Here is an 18,548-nt window from a genome sequence, read left to right on the forward strand (position 1 = left end):
TCACGTGGGTCCCACGCCTCGCGTACGAAAACAAAGGAGGTTCTGCGTCTTTTAAGACATAAAAGCAATAAGCATGGATAGTATTTCGGGTGCGATCATACCCGCACTAATGCACCGAATCCCATCAGAACTCCGCAGATAAGCGTGCTTGGGCGAGAGTAGTACTAGGATGGGTGACCCCCTGGGAAGCCCTCGTGTTGCACCCCTCTTTTTCGTTGCCCGTTTGCGTTTTTTTAGATTTTACGTGCGGTTTTTTTTGTTTTTTTTTCTTTCTTGCTATTTCTATGCTCGGGTGGCCTCCGCTTCATGGTTGATGGTTTTCGTATTTTTGGAACGGAGCCGATCGGTCACGTGGGTTCCACGCCTCGCGTACGAAAACAAAGGAGGTTCTGCGTCTTTTAAGATATAAAAGCAATAAGCATGGATAGTATTTCGGGTGCGATCATACCAGCACTAATGCACCGGATCCCATCAGAACTCCACAGTTAAGCGCACTAATGCACCGGATCCCATCAGAACTCCACAGTTAAGCGTGCTTGGGTGAAAGTAGTACTAGGATGGGTGACCCCCTGGGAAGTCCTCGTGTTGCACCCCCCTTTTTCGTTGCCCGTTTGCGTTTTTTTAGATTTTACGTGCGGTTTTTTTTTTGTTTTTTTTCTTTCTTGCTATTTCTATGCTTGGGTGGCCTCCGCTTCATAGTTGATAGTTTTCGTATTTTTGGAACGGAGCCGATCAGTCACGTGGGTCCCACGCCTCGCGTACGAAAACAAAGGAGGTTCTGCGTCTTTTAAGACATAAAAGAAATAAGAATGGATAGTATTTCGGGTGCGATCATACCAGCACTAATGCACTGGATCCCATCAGAACTCCGCAGTTAAGCATGCTTGGGCGAGAGTAGTACTAGGATGGGTGACCCCCTGGGAAGTCCTCGTGTTGCACCCCCCCCCCCCCTTTTTCGTTGCCCGTTTGCGTTTTTTTAGATTTTACGTGCGGTTTTTTTGTTTTTTTTTCTTTCTTGCTATTTCTATGCTCGGGTGGCCTCCGCTTCATGGTTCATGGTTTTCGTATTGTTGGAACGGAGCCGATCGGTCACTTGGGTCCCACGCCTCGCGTACGAAAACAAAGGAGGTTCTGCGTCTTTTAAAACATAAAAGCAATAAGCATGGATAGTATTTTAGGTGCGATCATACCAGCACTAATGCACCGGATCCCATCAGAACTCCGCAGTTAAGCGTGCTTGGGCGAGAGTAGTACTAGGATGGGTGACCCCCTGCGAAGTCGTCGTGTTGCACCCCCCCTTTTTCGTTGCCCGTTTGCGTTTTTTTAGATTTTACGTGCGGTTTTTTTTTTGTTTTTTTTTCTTTCTTCCTATTTCTATGCTCGGGTGGCCTCCGTTTCATGGTTGATGGTTTTCGTATTTTTGGAACGGAGCCGATCGGTCACGTGGGTTCCACGCCTCGCGTACGAAAACAAAGGAGGTTCTGCGTCTTTTAAGACATAAAAGCAATAAGCATGGATAGTATTTCGGGTGCGATCATACCAGCACTAATGCACCGGATCCCATCAGAACTCCGCAGTGAAGCGTGCTTGGGCGAGAGTAGTACTAGGATGGGTGACCCTCGGGAAGTCCTCGTGTTGCACCCCCCTTTTTCGTTGCCCGTTTGCGTTTTTTTAGATTTTACGTGCGTTTTTTTTTTGTTTTTTTTTTCTTTCTTGCTATTTCTATGCTCGGGTGGCCTCCGCTTCATGGTTGATGGTTTTCGTATTTTTGGAACGGAGCCGATCGGTCACGTGGGTCCCACGCCTCGCGTACGAAAACAAAGGAGGTTCTGCGTCTTTTAAGACATAAAAGCAATAAGCATGGATAGTATTTCGGGTGCGATCATACCCGCACTAATGCACCGAATCCCATCAGAACTCCGCAGTTAAGCGTGCTTGGGCGAGAGTAGTACTAGGATGGGTGACCCCCTGGGAAGCCCTCGTGTTGCACCCCTCTTTTTCGTTGCCCATTTGCGTTTTTTTAGATTTTACGTGCGGTTTTTTTTTGTTTTTTTTTCTTTCTTGCTATTTCTATGCTCGGGTGGCCTCCGCTTCATGGTTGATGGTTTTCGTATTTTTGGAACGGATCCGATCGGTCACGTGCGTTCCACGCCTTACGTACGAAAACAAAGGAGGTTCTGCGTCTTTTAAGATATAAAAGCAATAAGCATGGATAGTATTTCGGGTGCGATCATACCAGCACTAATGCACCGGATCCCATCAGAACTCCACAGTTAAGCGCACTAATGCACCGGATCCCATCAGAACTCCGCAGTTAAGCGTGCTTGGGCGAGAGTAGTACTAGGATGGGTGACCCTCGGGAAGTCCTCGTGTTGCACTCCCCTTTTTCGTTGCCCGTTGGCGTTTTTTTAGATTTTACGTGCGGTTTTTTTTTTGTTTTTTTTTTTCTTGCTATTTCTATGCTCGGGTGGCCTCCGCTTCATGGTTCATGGTTTTCGTATTTTTGGAACGGAGCCGATCGGTCACGTGGGTCCCACGCCTCGCGTACGAAAACAAAGGAGGTTCTGTGTCTTTTAAGACATAAAAACAATAAGCATGGATAGTATTTCGGGTGCGATCATAGCAGCACTAATGCACCGGATCCCATCAGAACTCCGCAGTTAAGCGTGCTTGGGCGAAGAGTAGTACTAGGATGGGTGACCACCTGGGAAGTCCTCGTGTTGCACCCCCCTTTTTCGTTGACCGTTTGCGTTTTTTTAGATTTTACGTGCGGTTTTTTTTGTTTTTTTTTTCTTTCTTGCTATTTCTATGCTCTGGTGGCCTCCGTTTCATGGTTCATGGTTTTCGTATTTTTGGAACGGAGCCGATCGGTCATGAGGGTCCTACGCCTCGCCTACGAAAACAAAGGAGGTTCTGCGTCTTTTAAGACATAAAAGCAATAAGCATGGATAGTATTTCGGGTGCGATCATACCAGCACTAATGCACCGGATCCCATCAGAACTCCGCAGTTAAGCGTGCTTGGGCGAGAGTAGTACTAGGATGGGTGACCCCCTGCGAAGTCCTCGTGTTGCACCCCCCTTTTTCGTTGCCCGTTTGCGTTTTTTTAGATTTTACGTGCAGTTTTTTTTTGTTTTTTTTTCTTTCTTGCTATTTCTATGCTCGGGTGGCCTCCGTTTCATGGTTCATGGTTTTCGTATTTTTGGAACGGAGCCGATCGGTCACGTTGGTCCCACGTCTCGCGTACGAAAACAAAGGAGGTTCTGCGTCTTTTAAGACATAAAAGCAATAAGCATGGATAGTATTTCGGGTGCGATCATACCAGCACTAATGCACCGGATCCCATCAGAACTCCGCAGTTAAGCGTGCTTGGGCAAGAGTAGTACTAGGATGGGTGACCCCTTGGGAAGTCCTCGTGTTGCACCCCTTTTTTCGTTGCCCGTTTGCGTTTTTTTAGATTTTATGTGCGTTTTTTTTGTTTTTTTCTTTCTTGCTATTTCTATGCTCGGGTGGCCTCCGCTTCATGGTTGATGATTTTCGTATTTTTGGAACGGAGCCGATCGGTCAAGTGGGTCCCACGCCTCGCGTACGAAAACAAAGGAGGTTCTGCGTCTTTTAAGACATAAAAGCAATAAGCATGGATAGTATTTTGGGTGCGATCATACCAGCACTAATGCACCGGATCCCATCAGAACTCCGCTGTGAAGCGTACTTGGGCGAGAGTAGTACTAGGATGGGTGACCCCCTGGGAAGTTGTCGTGTTGCACCCCCCTTTTTCGTTGCCCGTTTGCTTTTTTTAGATTTTACGTGTGGTTTTTTTTGTTTTTTTTTTCTTTCTTGCTATTTCTATGCTCGCGTGGCCTCCGCTTCATAGTTCATGGTTTTCGTATTTTTGGAACGGAACTGATCGGTCACGTGGGTCCCACGCCTCGCGTACGAAAACAAAGGAGATTCTGCGTCTTTTAAGACATAAAAGCAATAAGCATGCATAGTTATATCGGGTGCGATTATACCAGCACTATTGCACCGGATCCCATCAGAACTCCGCAGTTAAGTGTGCTTGGGCGAGAGTAGTACTAGGATGGGTGACCTCCGGGAAGTCCTCGTGTTGCACCCCCCCTTTTTCGTTGCCCGTTTGCGTTTTTTTAGATTTTACGTGCGGTTTTTTTTTGTTTTTTTTTCTTTCTTGCTATTTGTATGCTCGGGTGGCCTCCGCTTCATGGTTGATGGTTTTCGTATTTTTGGAACGGAGCCGATCGGTCACGTGGGTTCCACGCCTCGCGTACGAAAACAAAGCAGGTTCTGCGTCTTTTAAGATATAAAAGCAATAAACATGAATAGTATTTCGGGTGTGATCATACCAGCACTAATGCACCGGATCCCATCAGAACTCCGCAGGTAAGCGTGCTTGGGCGAGAGTAGTACTAGGATGGGTGACCCCCTGGGAAGTCCTCGTGTTGCACCCCCCTTTTTCGTTGCTCGTTTGCGTTTTTTTTAGATTTTACGTGCGGTTTTTTTTTTCTTTCTTGCTATTTCTATGCTCGGGCGGCCTCCGCTTCATGGGTGATAGTTTTCGTATTTTTGGAATGGAGACGATCAGTCACGTGGGTCCCACGCCTCGCGTACGAAAACAAAGGAGGTTCTGCGTCTTTTAAGACATAAAAGTAATAAGAATGGATAGTATTTCAGGTGCGATCATACCAGCACTAATGCACCGGATCCCATCAGAACTCCGCAGTTAAGCGTGCTTGGGCGAGAGTAGTACTAGGATGTGTGACCCCCTGGGAAGTCCTCGTGTTGCACCCCCCCTTTTTCGTTGCCCGTTTGCGTTTTTTTAGATTTTACATGCGGTTTTTTTTGGTTTTTTTTTTCTTTCTTGCTATTTCTATGCTCGGGTGGCCTCCGCTTCATGGTTCATAGTTTTCGTATTTTTGTAACGGAGCCGATCGGTCACGTGGGTCCCACGCCTCGCGTACGAAAACAAAGGAGGTTCTGCGTCTTTTAAGACATGAAAGCAATAAGCATGGATATTATTTCCGGTGCGATCATACCAGCACTAATGCACCGGATCCCATAAGAACTCCACAGTTAAGCGTGCTTGGGCGAGAGTAGTACTAGGATGGGTGACCCCCTGGGAAGTCCTTGTGTTGCACCTCCTTTTTCGTTGCCCGTTTGCGTTTTTTTAGATTTTACGTGCGGTTTTTTTTTTGTTTTTTTTTCTTTCTTGCTATTTCTATGCTCGGGTGGCCTCCGCTTCATTGTTCATGGTTTTCGTATTTTTGGAACGGAGCCGATCGGTCACGTGGGTCCCACGCCTCGCGTACGAAAACAAAGGACGTTCTGCGTCTTTTAAGACATAAAAGTAATAAGAATGGATAGTATTTCGGGTGCGATCATACCAGCACTAATGCACCGGATCCCATCAGAACTCCGCAGTTAAGCGTGCTTGGGCGAGAGTAGTACTAGGATGTGTGACCCCCTGGGAAGTCCTCGTGTTGCACCCCCCCTTTTTCGTTGCCCGTTTGCGTTTTTTTAGATTTTACATGCGGTTTTTTTTGGTTTTTTTTTTCTTTCTTGCTATTTCTATGCTCGGGTGGCCTCCGCTTCATGGTTCATAGTTTTCGTATTTTTGTAACGGAGCCGATCGGTCACGTGGGTCCCACGCCTCGCGTACGAAAACAAAGGAGGTTCTGCGTCTTTTAAGACATAAAAGCAATAAGCATGGATAGTATTTCCGGTGCGATCATACCAGCACTAATGCACCGGATCCCATAAGAACTCCACAGTTAAGCGTGCTTGGGCGAGAGTAGTACTAGGATGGGTGACCCCCTGGGAAGTCCTTGTGTTGCACCTCCTTTTTCGTTGCCCGTTTGCGTTTTTTTAGATTTTACGTGCGGTTTTTTTTTTGTTTTTTTTTCTTTCTTGCTATTTCTATGCTCGGGTGGCCTCCGTTTCATGGTTCATGGTTTTCGTAGTTTTGGAATGGAGCCGATCGGTCACGTGGTTCCACGCCTCGCGTGCGAAAACAAAGGAGGTTCTGCGTCTTTTAAGACATAAAAGTAATAAGAATTGATAGTATTTCGTGTGCGATCATACCAGCACTAATGCACCGGATCCCATCAGAACTCCGCAGTTAAGCGTGCTTGGGCGATAGTAGTATTAGGATGGGTGACCCCCTGGGAAGTCCTCGTGTTGCACCCCCCTTTTTCGTTGCCCGTTTGCGTGTTTTTAGATTTTACATGCGGTTTTTTTGTTTTTTTTTCTTTCTTGCTATTTCTATGCTCGCGTGGCCTCCGCTTCATGGTTCATGGTTTTCGTATTTTTGAAACGGAGCTGATCGGTCACGTGGGTCCCACGCCTCGCTTACGAAAACAAAGGAGGTTCTGCGTCTTTTATGACATAAAAGCAATAATCATGGATAGTTATATCGGGTGCGATCATACCAGCACTAATGCACCGGATCCCATCAGAACTCCGCAGTTAAGCGTGCTTGGGCGAGAGTAGTACTAGGATGGGTGACCCTCGGGAAGTCCTCGTGTTGCACCCCCCTTTTTCGTTGCCCGTTTGCGTTTTTTTAGATTTTACGTGCGTTTTTTTTGTTTTGTTTTCTTTCTTGCTATTTCTATGCTCGGGTGGCCTCCGCTTCATGGTTGATGGTTTTCGTATTTTTGGAACGGAGCCGATCGGTCACGTGGGTCCCACGCCTCGCGTACGAAAACAAAGGAGGTTCTGCGTCTTTTAAGACATAAAAGCAATAAGCATGGATAGTATTTCGGGTGCGATCATACCCGCACTAATGCACCGAATCCCATCAGAACTCCGCAGATAAGCGTGCTTGGGCGAGAGTAGTACTAGGATGGGTGACCCCCTGGGAAGCCCTCGTGTTGCACCCCTCTTTTTCGTTGCCCGTTTGCGTTTTTTTAGATTTTACGTGCGGTTTTTTTTGTTTTTTTTTCTTTCTTGCTATTTCTATGCTCGGGTGGCCTCCGCTTCATGGTTGATGGTTTTCGTATTTTTGGAACGGAGCCGATCGGTCACGTGGGTTCCACGCCTCTCGTACGAAAACAAAGGAGGTTCTGCGTCTTTTAAGATATAAAAGCAATAAGCATGGATAGTATTTCGGGTGCGATCATACCAGCACTAATGCACCGGATCCCATCAGAACTCCACAGTTAAGCGCACTAATGCACCGGATCCCATCAGAACTCCACAGTTAAGCGTGCTTGGGTGAAAGTAGTACTAGGATGGGTGACCCCCTGGGAAGTCCTCGTGTTGCACCCCCCTTTTTCGTTGCCCGTTTGCGTTTTTTTAGATTTTACGTGCGGTTTTTTTTTTGTTTTTTTTCTTTCTTGCTATTTCTATGCTTGGGTGGCCTCCGCTTCATAGTTGATAGTTTTCGTATTTTTGGAACGGAGCCGATCAGTCACGTGGGTCCCACGCCTCGCGTACGAAAACAAAGGAGGTTCTGCGTCTTTTAAGACATAAAAGAAATAAGAATGGATAGTATTTCGGGTGCGATCATACCAGCACTAATGCACTGGATCCCATCAGAACTCCGCAGTTAAGCATGCTTGGGCGAGAGTAGTACTAGGATGGGTGACCCCCTGGGAAGTCCTCGTGTTGCACCCCCCCTTTTTCGTTGCCCGTTTGCGTTTTTTTAGATTTTACGTGCGGTTTTTTTGTTTTTTTTTTCTTTCTTGCTATTTCTATGCTCGGGTGGCCTCCGCTTCATGGTTCATGGTTTTCGTATTGTTGGAACGGAGCCGATCGGTCACGTGGGTCCCACGCCTCGCGTACGAAAACAAAGGATGTTCTGCGTCTTTTAAGACATAAAAGCAATAAGCATGGATAGTATTTTAGGTGCGATCATACCAGCACTAATGCACCGGATCCCATCAGAACTCCGCAGTTAAGCGTGTTTGGGCGAGAGTAGTACTAGCATGGGTGACCCCCTGCGAAGTCTTCGTGTTGCACCCCCCCTTTTTCGTTGCCCGTTTGCGTTTTTTTAGATTTTACGTGCGGTTTTTTTTTTGTTTTTTTTTCTTTCTTGCTATTTCTATGCTCGGGTGGCCTCCGTTTCATGGTTGATGGTTTTCGTATTTTTGGAACGGAGCCGATCGGTCACGTGGATTCCACACCTCGCGTACGAAAACAAAGGAGGTTCTGCGTCTTTTAAGACATAAAGGCAATAAGCATGGATAGTATTTCGGGTGCGATCATACCAGCACTAATGCACCGGATCCCATCAGAACTCCGCAGTGAAGCGTGCTTGGGCGAGAGTAGTACTAGGATGGGTGACCCTCGGGAAGTCCTCGTGTTGCACCCCCCTTTTTCGTTGCCCGTTTGCGTTTTTTTAGATTTTACGTGCGTTTTTTTTTTTGTTTTTTTTTCTTTCTTGCTATTTCTATGCTCGGGTGGCCTCCGCTTCATGGTTGATGGTTTTCGTATTTTTGGAACGGAGCCGATCGGTCACGTGGGTCCCACGCCTCGCGTACGAAAACAAAGGAGGTTCTGCGTCTTTTAAGACATAAAAGCAATAAGCATGGATAGTATTTCGGGTGCGATCATACCCGCACTAATGCACGGAATCCCATCAGAACTCCGCAGTTAAGCGTGCTTGGGCGAGAGTAGTACTAGGATGGGTGACCCCCTGGGAAGCCCTCGTGTTGCACCCCTCTTTTTCGTTGCCCATTTGCGTTTTTTTAGATTTTACGTGCGGTTTTTTTTGTTTTTTTTTCTTTCTTGCTATTTCTATGCTCGGGTGGCCTCCGCTTCATGGTTGATGGTTTTCGTATTTTTGGAACGGATCCGATCGGTCACGTGCGTTCCACGCCTCACGTACGAAAACAAAGGAGGTTCTGCGTCTTTTAAGATATAAAAGCAATAAGCATGGATAGTATTTCGGGTGCGATCATACCAGCACTAATGCACCGGATCCCATCAGAACTCCACAGTTAAGCGCACTAATGCACCGGATCCCATCAGAACTCCGCAGTTAAGCGTGCTTGGGCGAGAGTAGTACTAGGATGGGTGACCCTCGGGAAGTCCTCGTGTTGCACTCCCCTTTTTCGTTGCCCGTTTGCGTTTTTTTAGATTTTACGTGCGGTTTTTTTTTTGTTTTTTTTTCTTTCTTGCTATTTCTATGCTCGGGTGGCCTCCGCTTCATGGTTCATGGTTTTCGTATTTTTGGAACGGAGCCGATCGGTCACGTGGGTCCCACGCCTCGCGTACGAAAACAAAGGAGGTTCTGCGTCTTTTAAGACATAAAAGCAATAAGCATGGATAGTATTTTGGGTGCGATCATACCAGCACTAATGCACCGGATCCCATCAGAACTCCGCAGTTAAGCGTGCTTGGGTGAGAGTAGTACTAGGATGGGTGACCACCTGGGAAGTCCTCGTGTTGCACCCCCCTTTTTCGTTGCCCGTTTGCGTTTTTTTAGATTTTACGTGCGGTTTTTTTTTTGTTTTTTTCTTTCTTGCTATTTCTATGCTTGGGTGGCCTCCGCTTCATAGTTGATAGTTTTCGTATTTTTGGAACGGAGCCGATCAGTCACGTGGGTCCCACGCCTCGCGTACGAAAACAAAGGAGCTTCTGCGTCTTTTAAGACATAAAAGAAACAAGAATGGATAGTATTTCGGGTGCGATCATACCAGCACTAATGCACTGGATCCCATCAGAACTCCGCAGTTAAGCATGCTTGGGCGAGAGTAGTACTAGGATGGGTGACCCCCTGGGAAGTCCTCGTGTTGCACCCCCCTTTTTCGTTGCCAGTTTGCGTTTTTTTAGATTTTACGTGCGGTTTTTTTGTTTTTTTTTTCTTTCTTGCTATTTCTATGCTCGGGTGGCCTCCGCTTCATGGTTCATGGTTTTCGTTTTGTTGGAACGGAGCCGATCGGTCACGTGGGTCCCACGCCTCGCGTACGAAAACAAAGGAGGTTCTGCGTCTTTTAAGACATAAAAGCAATAAGCATGGATAGTATTTTAGGTGCGATCATACCAGCACTAATGCACCGGATCCCATCAGAACTCCGCAGTTAAGCGTGCTTGGGCGAGAGTAGTACTAGGATGGGTGACCCCCTGCGAAGTCCTCGTGTTGCACCCCCCCCCTTTTTCGTTGCCCGTTTGCGTTTTTTTAGATTTTACGTGCGGTTTTTTTTTGTTTTTTTTTCTTTCTTGCTATTTCTATGCTCGGGTGGCCTCCGTTTCATGGTTCATGGTTTTCGTATTTTTGGAACGGAGCCGATCGGTCACGTGGGTCCCACGCCTCGCGTACGAAAACAAAGGAGGTTCTGCGTCTTTTAAGACATAAAATCAATAAGCATGGATAGTATTTCGGGTGCGATCATACCAGCACTAATGCACCGGATCCCATCAGAACTCCGCAGTTAAGCGTGCTTGGGCGAGAGTAGTACTAGGATGGGTGACCCCTTGGGAAGTCCTCGTGTTGCACCCCTTTTTTCGTTGCCCGTTTGCGTTTTTTTAGATTTTACGTGCGGTTTTTTTTTGTTTTTTTTCTTTCTTGCTATTTCTATGCTCGGGTGGCCTCCGCTTCATGGTTGATGCTTTTCGTATTTTTGGAACGGAGCCGATCGGTCAAGTGGGTCCCACGCCTCGCGTACGAAAACAAAGGAGGTTCTGCGTCTTTTAAGACATAAAAGCAATAAGCATGGATAGTATTTCGGGTGCGATCATACCATCACTAATGCACCGGATCCCATCAGAACTCCGCTGTGAAGCGTGCTTGGGCGAGAGTAGTACTAGGATGGGTGACCCCCTTGGAAGTTGTCGTGTTGCACCCCCCTTTTTCGTTGTCCGTTTGCGTTTTTTTAGATTTTACGTGTGGTTTTTTTTGTTTTTTTTTTCTTTCTTGCTATTTCTATGCTCGCGTGGCCTCCGCTTCATGGTTCATGGTTTTCGTATTTTTGGAACGGAGCTGATCGGTCACGTGGGTCCCACGCCTCGCGTACGAAAACAAAGGAGATTCTGCGTCTTTTAAGACATAAAAGCAATAAGCATGGATAGTTATATCGGGTGCGATCATACCAGGACTAATGCACCGGATCCCATCAGAACTCCGCAGTTAAGTGTGCTTGGGCGAGAGTAGTACTAGGATGGGTGACCCCCGGGAAGTCCTCGTGTTGCACCCCCCTTTTTCGTTGCACGTTTGCGTTTTTTTAGATTTTACGTGCGGTTTTTTTTTGTTTTTTTTTTCTTTCTTGCTATTTCTATGCTCGGGTGGCCACCGCTTCATGGTTGATGGTTTTCGTATTTTTGGAACGGAGCCGATCGGTCACGTGGGTCCCACGCCTCGCGTACGAAAACAAAGGAGGTTCTGCGTCTTTTAAGACATAAAAGCAATAAGCATGGATAGTATTTCGGGTGCGATCATACCAGCACTAATTCACTGGATCCCATCAGAACTCCGCAGTTAAGCGTGCTTGGGCGAGAGCAGTACTAGGATGGGTGACCCCCTGGGAAGTCGTTGTGTTGCACCCCCCTTTTTCGTTGCCCGTTTGCGTTTTTTTAGATTTTACGTGCGGTTTTTTTTTTGTTTTTTTTTTCTTTCTTGCTATTTCTATGCTCGGGTGGCCTCCGCTTCATGGTTGATGCTTTTCGTATTTTTGGAACGGAGCCGATCGGTCACGTAGGTCCCACGTCTCGCGTATGAAAACAAAGGAGGTTCTGCGTCTTTTAAGACATAAAAGCAATAAGCATGGATAGTATTTCGGGTGCGATCATACCAGCACTAATGCACCGGATCCCATCAGAACTCCGCTGTGAAGCCTGCTTGGGCGAGAGTAGTACTAGGATGGGTGACCCCCTGGGAAGTCCTCGTGTTGCACCCCCCCCCCTTTTTCGTTGCCCGTTTGCGTTTTTTTAGATTTTACGTGCGGTTTTTTTTAGTTTTTTTTTTCTTTCTTGCTATTTCTATGCTCGCGTGGCCTCCGCTTCATGGTTCATGGTTTTCGTATTTTTGGAACGGAGTCGATCGGTCACGTGGGTCCCACGCCTCGCGTACGAAAACAAAGGAGGTTCTGCGTCTTTTAAGACATAAAAGCAATAAGCATGGATAGTATTTCGGGTGCGATCATACCAGCACTAATGCACCGGATCCCATCAGAACTCCGCAGTGAAGCGTGCTTGGGCGAGAGTAGTACTATGATGGGTGACCCTCGGGAAGTCCTCGTGTTGCACCCCCCTTTTTCGTTGCCCGTTTGCGTTTTTTTAGATTTTACGTGTGATTTTTTTTGTTTTTTTTTCTTTCTTGCTATTTCTATGATCGCGTGGCCTCCGCTTCATGGTTCATGGTTTTCGTATTTCTGGAACGGAGTCGATCGGTCACGTGGGTCCCACGCCTCGCGTACGAAAACAAAGGAGGGTCTGCGTCTTTTAAGACATAAAAACAATAAGCATGGATAGTATTTCGGGTGCGATCATACCAGCACTAATGCACCGGATCCCATCATAACTCCGTTGTGAAGCGTGCTTGGGCGAGAGTAGTACTAGGATGGGTGACCCCCTGGGAAGTCCTCGTGTTGCACCCCCCCTTTTTCGTTGCCCGTTTGCGTTTTTTTAGATTTTACGTGCGGTTTTTTTTTTGTTTTTTTTTCTTTCTTGGTATTTCTATGCTTGGGTGGCCTCCGTTTCATGGGTGATAGTTTTCGTATTTTTGGAATGGAGACGATCAGTCACGTGGGTCCCACGCCTCGCGTACGAAAACAAAGGAGGTTCTGCGTCTTTTAAGACATAAAAGTAATAAGAATGGATAGTATTTCGGGTGCGATCATACCAGCACTAATGCACCGGATCCCATCAGAACTCCGCAGTTAAGCGTGCTTGGGCGAGAGTAGTACTAGGATGTGTGACCCCCTGGGAAGTCCTCGTGTTGCACCCCCCCTTTTTCGTTGCCCGTTTGCGTGTTTTTAGATTTTACATGCGGTTTTTTTTGGTTTTTTTTTCTTTCTTGCTATTTCTATGCTCGGGTGGCCTCCGCTTCATGGTTCATAGTTTTCGTATTTTTGTAACGGAGCCGATCGGTCACGTGGGTCCCACGCCTCGCGTACGAAAACAAAGGAGGTTCTGCGTCTTTTAAGACATAAAAGCAATAAGCATGGATAGTATTTTTGGTGCGATCATACCAGCACTAATGCACCGGATCCCATCAGAACTCCGCAGTTAAGCGTGCTTGGGCGAGAGTAGTACTAGGATGGGTGACCCCCTGCGAAGTCCTCGTGTTGCACCCCCCCTTTTTCGTTGCCCGTTTGCGTTTTTTTAGATTTTACGTGCGGTTTTTTTTTTTGTTTTTTTTTCTTTCTTGCTATTTCTATGCTCGGGTGGCCTCCGTTTCATGGTTCATGGTTTTCGTATTTTTGGAACGGAGCCGATCGGTCACGTGGGTCCCACGCCTCGCGTACGAAAACAAAGGAGGTTCTGCTTCTTTTAAGACATAAAATCAATAAGCATGGATAGTATTTCGGGTGCGATCATACCAACACTAATGCACCGGATCCCATCAGAACTCCGCAGTTAAGCGTGCTTGGGCGAGAGTAGTACTAGGATGGGTGACCCCTTGGGAAGTCCTCGTGTTGCACCCCTTTTTTCGTTGCCCGTTTGCGTTTTTTTTGATTTTACGTGTGGTTTTTTTTGTTTTTTTTCTTTCTTGCTATTTCTATGCTCGGGTGGCCTCCGCTTCATGGTTGATGCTTTTCGTATTTTTGTAACGGAGCCGATCGGTCAAGTGGGTCCCACGCCTCGCGTACGAAAACAAAGGAGGTTCTGCGTCTTTTAAGACATAAAAGCAATAAGCATGGATAGTATTTCGGGTGCGATCATACCAGCACTAATGCACCGGATCCCATCAGAACTCCGCTGTGAAGCGTGCTTGGGCGAGAGTAGTACTAGGATGGGTGACCCCCTCGGAAGTTGTCGTGTTGCACCCCCCTTTTTCGTTGTCCGTTTGCGTTTTTTTAGATTTTACGTGTGGTTTTTTTTGTTTTTTTTTCTTTCTTGCTATTTCTATGCTCGCGTGGCCTCCGCTTCATGGTTCATGGTTTTCGTATTTTTGGAACGGAGCTGATCGGTCACGTGGGTCCCACGCCTCGCGTACGAAAACAAAGGAGATTCTGCGTCTTTTAAGACATAAAAGCAATAAGCATGGATAGTTATATCGGGTGCGATCATACCAGGACTAATGCACCGGATCCCATCAGAACTCCGCAGTTAAGTGTGCTTGGGCGAGAATAGTACTAGGATGGGTGACCCCCGGGAAGTCCTCGTGTTGCACCCCCCTTTTTCGTTGCACGTTTGCGTTTTTTTAGATTTTACGTGCGGTTTTTTTTTGTTTTTTTTTCTTTCTTGCTATTTCTATGCTCGGGTGGCCACCGCTTCATGGTTGATGGTTTTCGTATTTTTGGAACGGAGCCGATCGGTCACGTGGGTCCCACGCCTCGCGTACGAAAACAAAGGAGGTTCTGCGTCTTTTAAGACATAAAAGCAATAAGCATGGATAGTATTTTGGGTGCGATCATACCAGCACTAATTCACTGGATCCCATCAGAACTCCGCAGTTAAGCGTGCTTGGGCGAGAGCAGTACTAGGATGGGTGACCCCCTGGGAAGTCGTTGTGTTGCACCCCCCTTTTTCGTTGCCCGTTTGCGTTTTTTTAGATTTTACGTGCGGTTTTTTTTTTGTTTTTTTTTTCTTTCTTGCTATTTCTATGCTCGGGTGGCCTCCGCTTCATGGTTGATGCTTTTCGTATTTTTGGAACGGAGCCGATCGGTCACGTGGGTCCCACGTCTCGCGTACGAAAACAAAGGAGGTTCTGCGTCTTTTAAGACATAAAAGCAATAAGCATGGATAGTATTTCGGGTGCGATCATACCAGCACTAATGCACCGGATCCCATCAGAACTCCGCTGTGAAGCCTGCTTGGGCGAGAGTAGTACTAGGATGGGTGACCCCCTGGGAAGTCCTCGTGTTGCACCCCCCCTTTTTCGTTGCCCGTTTGCGTTTTTTTAGATTTTACGTGCGGTTTTTTTTAGTTTTTTTTTCTTTCTTGCTTATTCTATGCTCGCGTGGCCTCCGCTTCATGGTTCATGGTTTTCGTATTTTTGGAACGGAGTCGATCGGTCACGTGGGTCCCACGCCTCGCGTACGAAAACAAAGGAGGTTCTGCGTCTTTTAAGACATAAAAGCAATAAGCATGGATAGTATTTCGGGTGCGATCATACCAGCACTAATGCACCGGATCCCATCAGAACTCCGCAGTGAAGCGTGCTTGGGCGAGAGTAGTACTATGATGGGTGACCCTCGGGAAGTCCTCGTGTTGCACCCCCCTTTTTCGTTGCCCGTTTGCGTTTTTTTAGATTTTACGTGTGATTTTTTTTGTTTTTTTTTCTTTCTTGCTATTTCTATGATCGCGTGGCCTCCGCTTCATGGTTCATGGTTTTCGTATTTTTGGAACGGAGTCGATCGGTCACGTGGGTCCCACGCCTCGCGTACGAAAACAAAGGAGGTTCTGCGTCTTGTAAGACATAAAAACAATAAGCATGGATAGTATTTCGGGTGCGATCATACCAGCACTAATGCACCGGATCCCATCATAACTCCGTTGTGAAGCGTGCTTGGGCGAGAGTAGTACTAGGATGGGTGACCCCCTGGGAAGTCCTCGTGTTGCACCCCCCCCCCTTTTTCGTTGCCCGTTTGCGTTTTTTTAGATTTTACGTGCGGTTTTTTTTTTGTTTTTTTTCTTTCTTGGTATTTCTATGCTTGGGTGGCCTCCGTTTCATGGGTGATAGTTTTCGTATTTTTGGAATGGAGACGATCAGTCACGTGGGTCCCACGCCTCGCGTACGAAAACAAAGGAGGTTCTGCGTCTTTTAAGACATAAAAGTAATAAGAATGGATAGTATTTCGGGTGCGATCATACCAGCACTAATGCACCGGATCCCATCAGAACTCCGCAGTTAAGCGTGCTTGGGCGAGAGTAGTACTAGGATGTGTGACCCCCTGGGAAGTCCTCGTGTTGCACCCCCCCCTTTTTCGTTGCCCGTTTGCGTTTTTATAGATTTTACATGCGGTTTTTTTTGGTTTTTTTTTCTTTCTTGCTATTTCTATGCTCGGGTGGCCTCCGCTTCATGGTTCATAGTTTTCGTATTTTTGTAACGGAGCCGATCGGTCACGTGGGTCCCACGCCTCGCGTACGAAAACAAAGGAGGTTCTGCGTCTTTTAAGACATAAAAGCAATAAGCATGGATAGTATTTCCAGTGCGATCATACCAGCACTAATGCACCGGATCCCATAAGAACTCCACAGTTAAGCGTGCTTGGGCGAGAGTAGTACTAGGATGGGTGACCCCCTGGGAAGTCCTTGTGTTGCACCTACTTTTTCGTTGCCCGTTTGCGTTTTTTTAGATTTTACGTGCGGTTTTTTTTTGTTTTTTTTCTTTCTTGCTATTTCTATGCTCGGGTGGCCTCCGTTTCATGGTTCATGGTTTTCGTATTTGTGGAATGGAGCCGATCGGTCACGTGGTTCCACGCCTCGTGTGCGAAAACAAAGGAGGTTCTGCGTCTTTTAAGACATAAAAGTAATAAGAATTGATAGTATTTCAGGTGCGATCATACCAGCACTAATGCACCGGATCCCATCAGAACTCCGCAGTTAAGCGTGCTTGGGCGAGAGTAGTACTAGGATGGTGACCCCATGGGAAGTCCTCGTGTTGCACCCCACCTTTTTCGTTGCCCGTTTGCGTGTTTTTAGATTTTACATGCGGTTTTTTTGTTTTTTTTTCTTTCTTGCTATTTCTATGCTCGGGTGGCCTCCGCTTCATGGTTCATGGTTTTCGTATTTTTGTAACGGAGCCGATCGGTCACGTGGGTCCCACGCCTCGCGTACGAAAACAAAGGAGGTTCTGCGTCTTTTAAGACATAAAAGCAATAAGCATGGATAGTATTTCGGGTGCGATCATACCAGCACTAATGCACCGGATCCCATAAGAACTCCGCAGTTAAGCGTGCTTGGGCGAGAGTAGTACTAAGATGGGTGACCCTCTGGGAAATCCTTGTGTTGCACCTCCTTTTTCGTTGCCCGTTTGTGTTTTTTTAGATTTTACGTGCGGTTTTTTTTTGTTTTTTTTTCTTTCTTGCTATTTCTATGCTCGGGTGGCCTCCGTTTCATGGTTCATGGTTTTCGTATTTTTGGAACGGAGCCGATCGGTCACGTGGGTCCTACGCCTCGCGTACGAAAACAAAGGAGGTTCTGCGTCTTTTAAGACATAAAAGCAATAAGCATGGATAGTATTTCGGGTGCAATCATACCAGCACTAATGCACCGGATCGCATCAGAACTCCGCAGTTAAGCGTGCTTGGGCGAGAGTAGTACTAGGATGGGTGACTCCCTGGGAAGTCCTCGTGTTGCACCCCCCTTTTTCGTTGCCCGTTTGCGTTTTTTTAGATTTTACGTGCGGTTTTTTTTTTGTTTTTTTTTCTTTCTTGCTATTTCTATGCTCGGGTGGCCTCCGCTTCATGGTTGATGGTTTTCGTATTTTTCGAACAGAGCCGATCGGTCACGTGGGTCCCACGCCTCGCGTACGAAAACAAAGGAGGTTCTACGTCTTTTAAGACATAAAAGCAATAAGCGTGGATAGTATTTCGGGTGCGATCATACCCGCACTAATGCACCGGATCCCATCAGAACTCCGCTGTGAAGCGTGCTTGGGCGAGAGTAGTACTAGGATTGGTGACCACCTGGGAAGTCCTCGTGTTGCACCCCCCTTTTTCGTTGCCCGTTTGCGTTTTTTTAGATTTTACGTGTGGTTTTTTTTGTTTTTTTTTCTTTCTTGCTATTTCTATGCTCGCGTGGCCTCCGCTTCATGGTTCATGGTTTTCGTATTTTTGAAACGGAGCTGATCGGTCACGTGGGTCCCACGCCTCGCTTACGAAAACAAAGGAGGTTCTGCGTCTTTTATGACATAAAAGCAATAATCATGGATAGTTATATCGGGTGCGATCATACCAGCACTAATGCACCAGATCCCATCAGAACTCCGCAGTTAAGCGTGCTTGGGCGAGAGTAGTACTAGGATGGGTGACCTTCGGGAAGTCCTCGTGTTGCACCCCCCTTTTTCGTTGCCCGTTTGCGTTTTTTTAGATTTTACGTGCGTTTTTTTTTGTTTTTTTTTCTTTCTTGCTATTTCTATGCTCGGGTGGCCTCCGCTTCATGGTTGATGGTTTTCGTATTTTTGGAACGGAGCCGATCGGTTACGTGGGTCCCACGCCTCGCGTACGAAAACAAAGGAGGTTCTGCGTCTTTTAAGACATAAAAGCAATAAGCATGGATAGTATTTCGGGTGCGATCATACCAGCACTAATGCACCGGATCCCATAAGAACTCCGCAGTTAAGCGTGCTTGGGCGAGAGTAGTACTAAGATGGGTGACCCTCTGGGAAGTCCTTGTGTTGCACCTCCTTTTTCGTTGCCCGTTTGTGTTTTTTTAGATTTTACGTGCGGTTTTTTTTTGTTTTTTTTTTCTTTCTTGCTATTTCTATGCT

At 46.8% G+C, this 18,548-nt stretch overlaps 49 non-coding genes and 4 pseudogenes across 49 annotated transcripts; all 53 read left to right on the top strand.

The window, feature by feature from the left end:
• Positions 1-87: 87 nt before the first annotated feature.
• LOC145148372 (5S ribosomal RNA) lies at positions 88-206 on the top strand. Its single transcript, XR_013729259.1, has one exon. It is a non-coding gene; the product is annotated as a 5S ribosomal RNA (ribosomal RNA).
• A 228-nt stretch (positions 207-434) lies between these two features.
• On the top strand, positions 435-594 carry LOC145151088 (5S ribosomal RNA; annotated as a pseudogene).
• Positions 595-823: 229 nt separating this feature from the next.
• Positions 824-942, top strand: LOC145144795 (5S ribosomal RNA). Its single transcript, XR_013725797.1, has one exon. It is a non-coding gene; the product is annotated as a 5S ribosomal RNA (ribosomal RNA).
• A 234-nt stretch (positions 943-1,176) lies between these two features.
• LOC145148034 (5S ribosomal RNA) lies at positions 1,177-1,295 on the top strand. Its single transcript, XR_013728937.1, has one exon. It is a non-coding gene; the product is annotated as a 5S ribosomal RNA (ribosomal RNA).
• Positions 1,296-1,526: 231 nt separating this feature from the next.
• On the top strand, positions 1,527-1,644 carry LOC145147461 (5S ribosomal RNA). Its single transcript, XR_013728364.1, has one exon. It is a non-coding gene; the product is annotated as a 5S ribosomal RNA (ribosomal RNA).
• A 230-nt stretch (positions 1,645-1,874) lies between these two features.
• LOC145146294 (5S ribosomal RNA) lies at positions 1,875-1,993 on the top strand. Its single transcript, XR_013727246.1, has one exon. It is a non-coding gene; the product is annotated as a 5S ribosomal RNA (ribosomal RNA).
• Positions 1,994-2,222: 229 nt separating this feature from the next.
• LOC145150858 (5S ribosomal RNA) lies at positions 2,223-2,381 on the top strand (annotated as a pseudogene).
• A 228-nt stretch (positions 2,382-2,609) lies between these two features.
• LOC145148830 (5S ribosomal RNA) lies at positions 2,610-2,729 on the top strand. Its single transcript, XR_013729696.1, has one exon. It is a non-coding gene; the product is annotated as a 5S ribosomal RNA (ribosomal RNA).
• A 229-nt stretch (positions 2,730-2,958) lies between these two features.
• LOC145154753 (5S ribosomal RNA) lies at positions 2,959-3,077 on the top strand. Its single transcript, XR_013735212.1, has one exon. It is a non-coding gene; the product is annotated as a 5S ribosomal RNA (ribosomal RNA).
• A 229-nt stretch (positions 3,078-3,306) lies between these two features.
• On the top strand, positions 3,307-3,425 carry LOC145139828 (5S ribosomal RNA). Its single transcript, XR_013722006.1, has one exon. It is a non-coding gene; the product is annotated as a 5S ribosomal RNA (ribosomal RNA).
• A 224-nt stretch (positions 3,426-3,649) lies between these two features.
• LOC145149525 (5S ribosomal RNA) lies at positions 3,650-3,768 on the top strand. The gene has a single exon (XR_013730385.1). It is a non-coding gene; the product is annotated as a 5S ribosomal RNA (ribosomal RNA).
• A 229-nt stretch (positions 3,769-3,997) lies between these two features.
• On the top strand, positions 3,998-4,115 carry LOC145148699 (5S ribosomal RNA). The gene has a single exon (XR_013729572.1). It is a non-coding gene; the product is annotated as a 5S ribosomal RNA (ribosomal RNA).
• A 230-nt stretch (positions 4,116-4,345) lies between these two features.
• Positions 4,346-4,464, top strand: LOC145142407 (5S ribosomal RNA). Its single transcript, XR_013723465.1, has one exon. It is a non-coding gene; the product is annotated as a 5S ribosomal RNA (ribosomal RNA).
• A 221-nt stretch (positions 4,465-4,685) lies between these two features.
• Positions 4,686-4,804, top strand: LOC145147171 (5S ribosomal RNA). The gene has a single exon (XR_013728083.1). It is a non-coding gene; the product is annotated as a 5S ribosomal RNA (ribosomal RNA).
• A 231-nt stretch (positions 4,805-5,035) lies between these two features.
• On the top strand, positions 5,036-5,154 carry LOC145148317 (5S ribosomal RNA). Its single transcript, XR_013729206.1, has one exon. It is a non-coding gene; the product is annotated as a 5S ribosomal RNA (ribosomal RNA).
• Positions 5,155-5,383: 229 nt separating this feature from the next.
• LOC145144804 (5S ribosomal RNA) lies at positions 5,384-5,502 on the top strand. Its single transcript, XR_013725805.1, has one exon. It is a non-coding gene; the product is annotated as a 5S ribosomal RNA (ribosomal RNA).
• A 231-nt stretch (positions 5,503-5,733) lies between these two features.
• LOC145148318 (5S ribosomal RNA) lies at positions 5,734-5,852 on the top strand. The gene has a single exon (XR_013729207.1). It is a non-coding gene; the product is annotated as a 5S ribosomal RNA (ribosomal RNA).
• A 228-nt stretch (positions 5,853-6,080) lies between these two features.
• On the top strand, positions 6,081-6,199 carry LOC145148464 (5S ribosomal RNA). The gene has a single exon (XR_013729347.1). It is a non-coding gene; the product is annotated as a 5S ribosomal RNA (ribosomal RNA).
• A 228-nt stretch (positions 6,200-6,427) lies between these two features.
• LOC145145930 (5S ribosomal RNA) lies at positions 6,428-6,545 on the top strand. Its single transcript, XR_013726881.1, has one exon. It is a non-coding gene; the product is annotated as a 5S ribosomal RNA (ribosomal RNA).
• Positions 6,546-6,772: 227 nt separating this feature from the next.
• Positions 6,773-6,891, top strand: LOC145148373 (5S ribosomal RNA). Its single transcript, XR_013729260.1, has one exon. It is a non-coding gene; the product is annotated as a 5S ribosomal RNA (ribosomal RNA).
• Positions 6,892-7,119: 228 nt separating this feature from the next.
• LOC145151089 (5S ribosomal RNA) lies at positions 7,120-7,279 on the top strand (annotated as a pseudogene).
• Positions 7,280-7,508: 229 nt separating this feature from the next.
• Positions 7,509-7,627, top strand: LOC145144797 (5S ribosomal RNA). Its single transcript, XR_013725799.1, has one exon. It is a non-coding gene; the product is annotated as a 5S ribosomal RNA (ribosomal RNA).
• A 229-nt stretch (positions 7,628-7,856) lies between these two features.
• Positions 7,857-7,975, top strand: LOC145149589 (5S ribosomal RNA). Its single transcript, XR_013730445.1, has one exon. It is a non-coding gene; the product is annotated as a 5S ribosomal RNA (ribosomal RNA).
• A 231-nt stretch (positions 7,976-8,206) lies between these two features.
• On the top strand, positions 8,207-8,324 carry LOC145147462 (5S ribosomal RNA). Its single transcript, XR_013728365.1, has one exon. It is a non-coding gene; the product is annotated as a 5S ribosomal RNA (ribosomal RNA).
• Positions 8,325-8,554: 230 nt separating this feature from the next.
• On the top strand, positions 8,555-8,673 carry LOC145148599 (5S ribosomal RNA). The gene has a single exon (XR_013729477.1). It is a non-coding gene; the product is annotated as a 5S ribosomal RNA (ribosomal RNA).
• Positions 8,674-8,901: 228 nt separating this feature from the next.
• Positions 8,902-9,060, top strand: LOC145150859 (5S ribosomal RNA; annotated as a pseudogene).
• Positions 9,061-9,290: 230 nt separating this feature from the next.
• Positions 9,291-9,409, top strand: LOC145155429 (5S ribosomal RNA). Its single transcript, XR_013735870.1, has one exon. It is a non-coding gene; the product is annotated as a 5S ribosomal RNA (ribosomal RNA).
• A 228-nt stretch (positions 9,410-9,637) lies between these two features.
• Positions 9,638-9,756, top strand: LOC145144799 (5S ribosomal RNA). The gene has a single exon (XR_013725800.1). It is a non-coding gene; the product is annotated as a 5S ribosomal RNA (ribosomal RNA).
• A 228-nt stretch (positions 9,757-9,984) lies between these two features.
• Positions 9,985-10,103, top strand: LOC145143824 (5S ribosomal RNA). The gene has a single exon (XR_013724858.1). It is a non-coding gene; the product is annotated as a 5S ribosomal RNA (ribosomal RNA).
• A 232-nt stretch (positions 10,104-10,335) lies between these two features.
• LOC145153338 (5S ribosomal RNA) lies at positions 10,336-10,454 on the top strand. The gene has a single exon (XR_013733853.1). It is a non-coding gene; the product is annotated as a 5S ribosomal RNA (ribosomal RNA).
• A 227-nt stretch (positions 10,455-10,681) lies between these two features.
• Positions 10,682-10,800, top strand: LOC145150587 (5S ribosomal RNA). The gene has a single exon (XR_013731402.1). It is a non-coding gene; the product is annotated as a 5S ribosomal RNA (ribosomal RNA).
• Positions 10,801-11,030: 230 nt separating this feature from the next.
• LOC145148712 (5S ribosomal RNA) lies at positions 11,031-11,148 on the top strand. Its single transcript, XR_013729584.1, has one exon. It is a non-coding gene; the product is annotated as a 5S ribosomal RNA (ribosomal RNA).
• Positions 11,149-11,378: 230 nt separating this feature from the next.
• LOC145149336 (5S ribosomal RNA) lies at positions 11,379-11,497 on the top strand. The gene has a single exon (XR_013730188.1). It is a non-coding gene; the product is annotated as a 5S ribosomal RNA (ribosomal RNA).
• Positions 11,498-11,728: 231 nt separating this feature from the next.
• Positions 11,729-11,847, top strand: LOC145148329 (5S ribosomal RNA). The gene has a single exon (XR_013729217.1). It is a non-coding gene; the product is annotated as a 5S ribosomal RNA (ribosomal RNA).
• A 234-nt stretch (positions 11,848-12,081) lies between these two features.
• On the top strand, positions 12,082-12,199 carry LOC145147996 (5S ribosomal RNA). The gene has a single exon (XR_013728893.1). It is a non-coding gene; the product is annotated as a 5S ribosomal RNA (ribosomal RNA).
• Positions 12,200-12,427: 228 nt separating this feature from the next.
• Positions 12,428-12,546, top strand: LOC145149342 (5S ribosomal RNA). The gene has a single exon (XR_013730195.1). It is a non-coding gene; the product is annotated as a 5S ribosomal RNA (ribosomal RNA).
• A 231-nt stretch (positions 12,547-12,777) lies between these two features.
• LOC145144805 (5S ribosomal RNA) lies at positions 12,778-12,896 on the top strand. Its single transcript, XR_013725806.1, has one exon. It is a non-coding gene; the product is annotated as a 5S ribosomal RNA (ribosomal RNA).
• Positions 12,897-13,126: 230 nt separating this feature from the next.
• On the top strand, positions 13,127-13,245 carry LOC145143002 (5S ribosomal RNA). Its single transcript, XR_013724063.1, has one exon. It is a non-coding gene; the product is annotated as a 5S ribosomal RNA (ribosomal RNA).
• Positions 13,246-13,477: 232 nt separating this feature from the next.
• Positions 13,478-13,596, top strand: LOC145144406 (5S ribosomal RNA). Its single transcript, XR_013725414.1, has one exon. It is a non-coding gene; the product is annotated as a 5S ribosomal RNA (ribosomal RNA).
• Positions 13,597-13,822: 226 nt separating this feature from the next.
• LOC145149320 (5S ribosomal RNA) lies at positions 13,823-13,941 on the top strand. Its single transcript, XR_013730170.1, has one exon. It is a non-coding gene; the product is annotated as a 5S ribosomal RNA (ribosomal RNA).
• Positions 13,942-14,170: 229 nt separating this feature from the next.
• On the top strand, positions 14,171-14,288 carry LOC145149202 (5S ribosomal RNA). Its single transcript, XR_013730055.1, has one exon. It is a non-coding gene; the product is annotated as a 5S ribosomal RNA (ribosomal RNA).
• A 229-nt stretch (positions 14,289-14,517) lies between these two features.
• LOC145149338 (5S ribosomal RNA) lies at positions 14,518-14,636 on the top strand. Its single transcript, XR_013730190.1, has one exon. It is a non-coding gene; the product is annotated as a 5S ribosomal RNA (ribosomal RNA).
• A 231-nt stretch (positions 14,637-14,867) lies between these two features.
• On the top strand, positions 14,868-14,986 carry LOC145148330 (5S ribosomal RNA). Its single transcript, XR_013729218.1, has one exon. It is a non-coding gene; the product is annotated as a 5S ribosomal RNA (ribosomal RNA).
• A 230-nt stretch (positions 14,987-15,216) lies between these two features.
• Positions 15,217-15,334, top strand: LOC145147998 (5S ribosomal RNA). Its single transcript, XR_013728894.1, has one exon. It is a non-coding gene; the product is annotated as a 5S ribosomal RNA (ribosomal RNA).
• Positions 15,335-15,562: 228 nt separating this feature from the next.
• On the top strand, positions 15,563-15,681 carry LOC145149343 (5S ribosomal RNA). Its single transcript, XR_013730196.1, has one exon. It is a non-coding gene; the product is annotated as a 5S ribosomal RNA (ribosomal RNA).
• Positions 15,682-15,914: 233 nt separating this feature from the next.
• Positions 15,915-16,033, top strand: LOC145144806 (5S ribosomal RNA). The gene has a single exon (XR_013725807.1). It is a non-coding gene; the product is annotated as a 5S ribosomal RNA (ribosomal RNA).
• Positions 16,034-16,264: 231 nt separating this feature from the next.
• Positions 16,265-16,383, top strand: LOC145149844 (5S ribosomal RNA). Its single transcript, XR_013730686.1, has one exon. It is a non-coding gene; the product is annotated as a 5S ribosomal RNA (ribosomal RNA).
• Positions 16,384-16,609: 226 nt separating this feature from the next.
• Positions 16,610-16,727, top strand: LOC145148303 (5S ribosomal RNA). Its single transcript, XR_013729193.1, has one exon. It is a non-coding gene; the product is annotated as a 5S ribosomal RNA (ribosomal RNA).
• Positions 16,728-16,955: 228 nt separating this feature from the next.
• Positions 16,956-17,074, top strand: LOC145147150 (5S ribosomal RNA). Its single transcript, XR_013728063.1, has one exon. It is a non-coding gene; the product is annotated as a 5S ribosomal RNA (ribosomal RNA).
• Positions 17,075-17,302: 228 nt separating this feature from the next.
• On the top strand, positions 17,303-17,421 carry LOC145146048 (5S ribosomal RNA). Its single transcript, XR_013726999.1, has one exon. It is a non-coding gene; the product is annotated as a 5S ribosomal RNA (ribosomal RNA).
• A 230-nt stretch (positions 17,422-17,651) lies between these two features.
• On the top strand, positions 17,652-17,770 carry LOC145149344 (5S ribosomal RNA). Its single transcript, XR_013730198.1, has one exon. It is a non-coding gene; the product is annotated as a 5S ribosomal RNA (ribosomal RNA).
• Positions 17,771-17,999: 229 nt separating this feature from the next.
• Positions 18,000-18,117, top strand: LOC145148348 (5S ribosomal RNA). Its single transcript, XR_013729236.1, has one exon. It is a non-coding gene; the product is annotated as a 5S ribosomal RNA (ribosomal RNA).
• A 228-nt stretch (positions 18,118-18,345) lies between these two features.
• Positions 18,346-18,464, top strand: LOC145146726 (5S ribosomal RNA). The gene has a single exon (XR_013727657.1). It is a non-coding gene; the product is annotated as a 5S ribosomal RNA (ribosomal RNA).
• The last annotated feature ends 84 nt before the right edge of the window (positions 18,465-18,548 follow it).

This window comes from Lactuca virosa, chromosome 1, assembly GCF_052849685.1.
Source record: "Lactuca virosa cultivar CGN04683 chromosome 1, Lactuca_virosa_CGN04683_v6, whole genome shotgun sequence".
NCBI classification, from domain to species: Eukaryota; Viridiplantae; Streptophyta; class Magnoliopsida; order Asterales; family Asteraceae; genus Lactuca; species Lactuca virosa.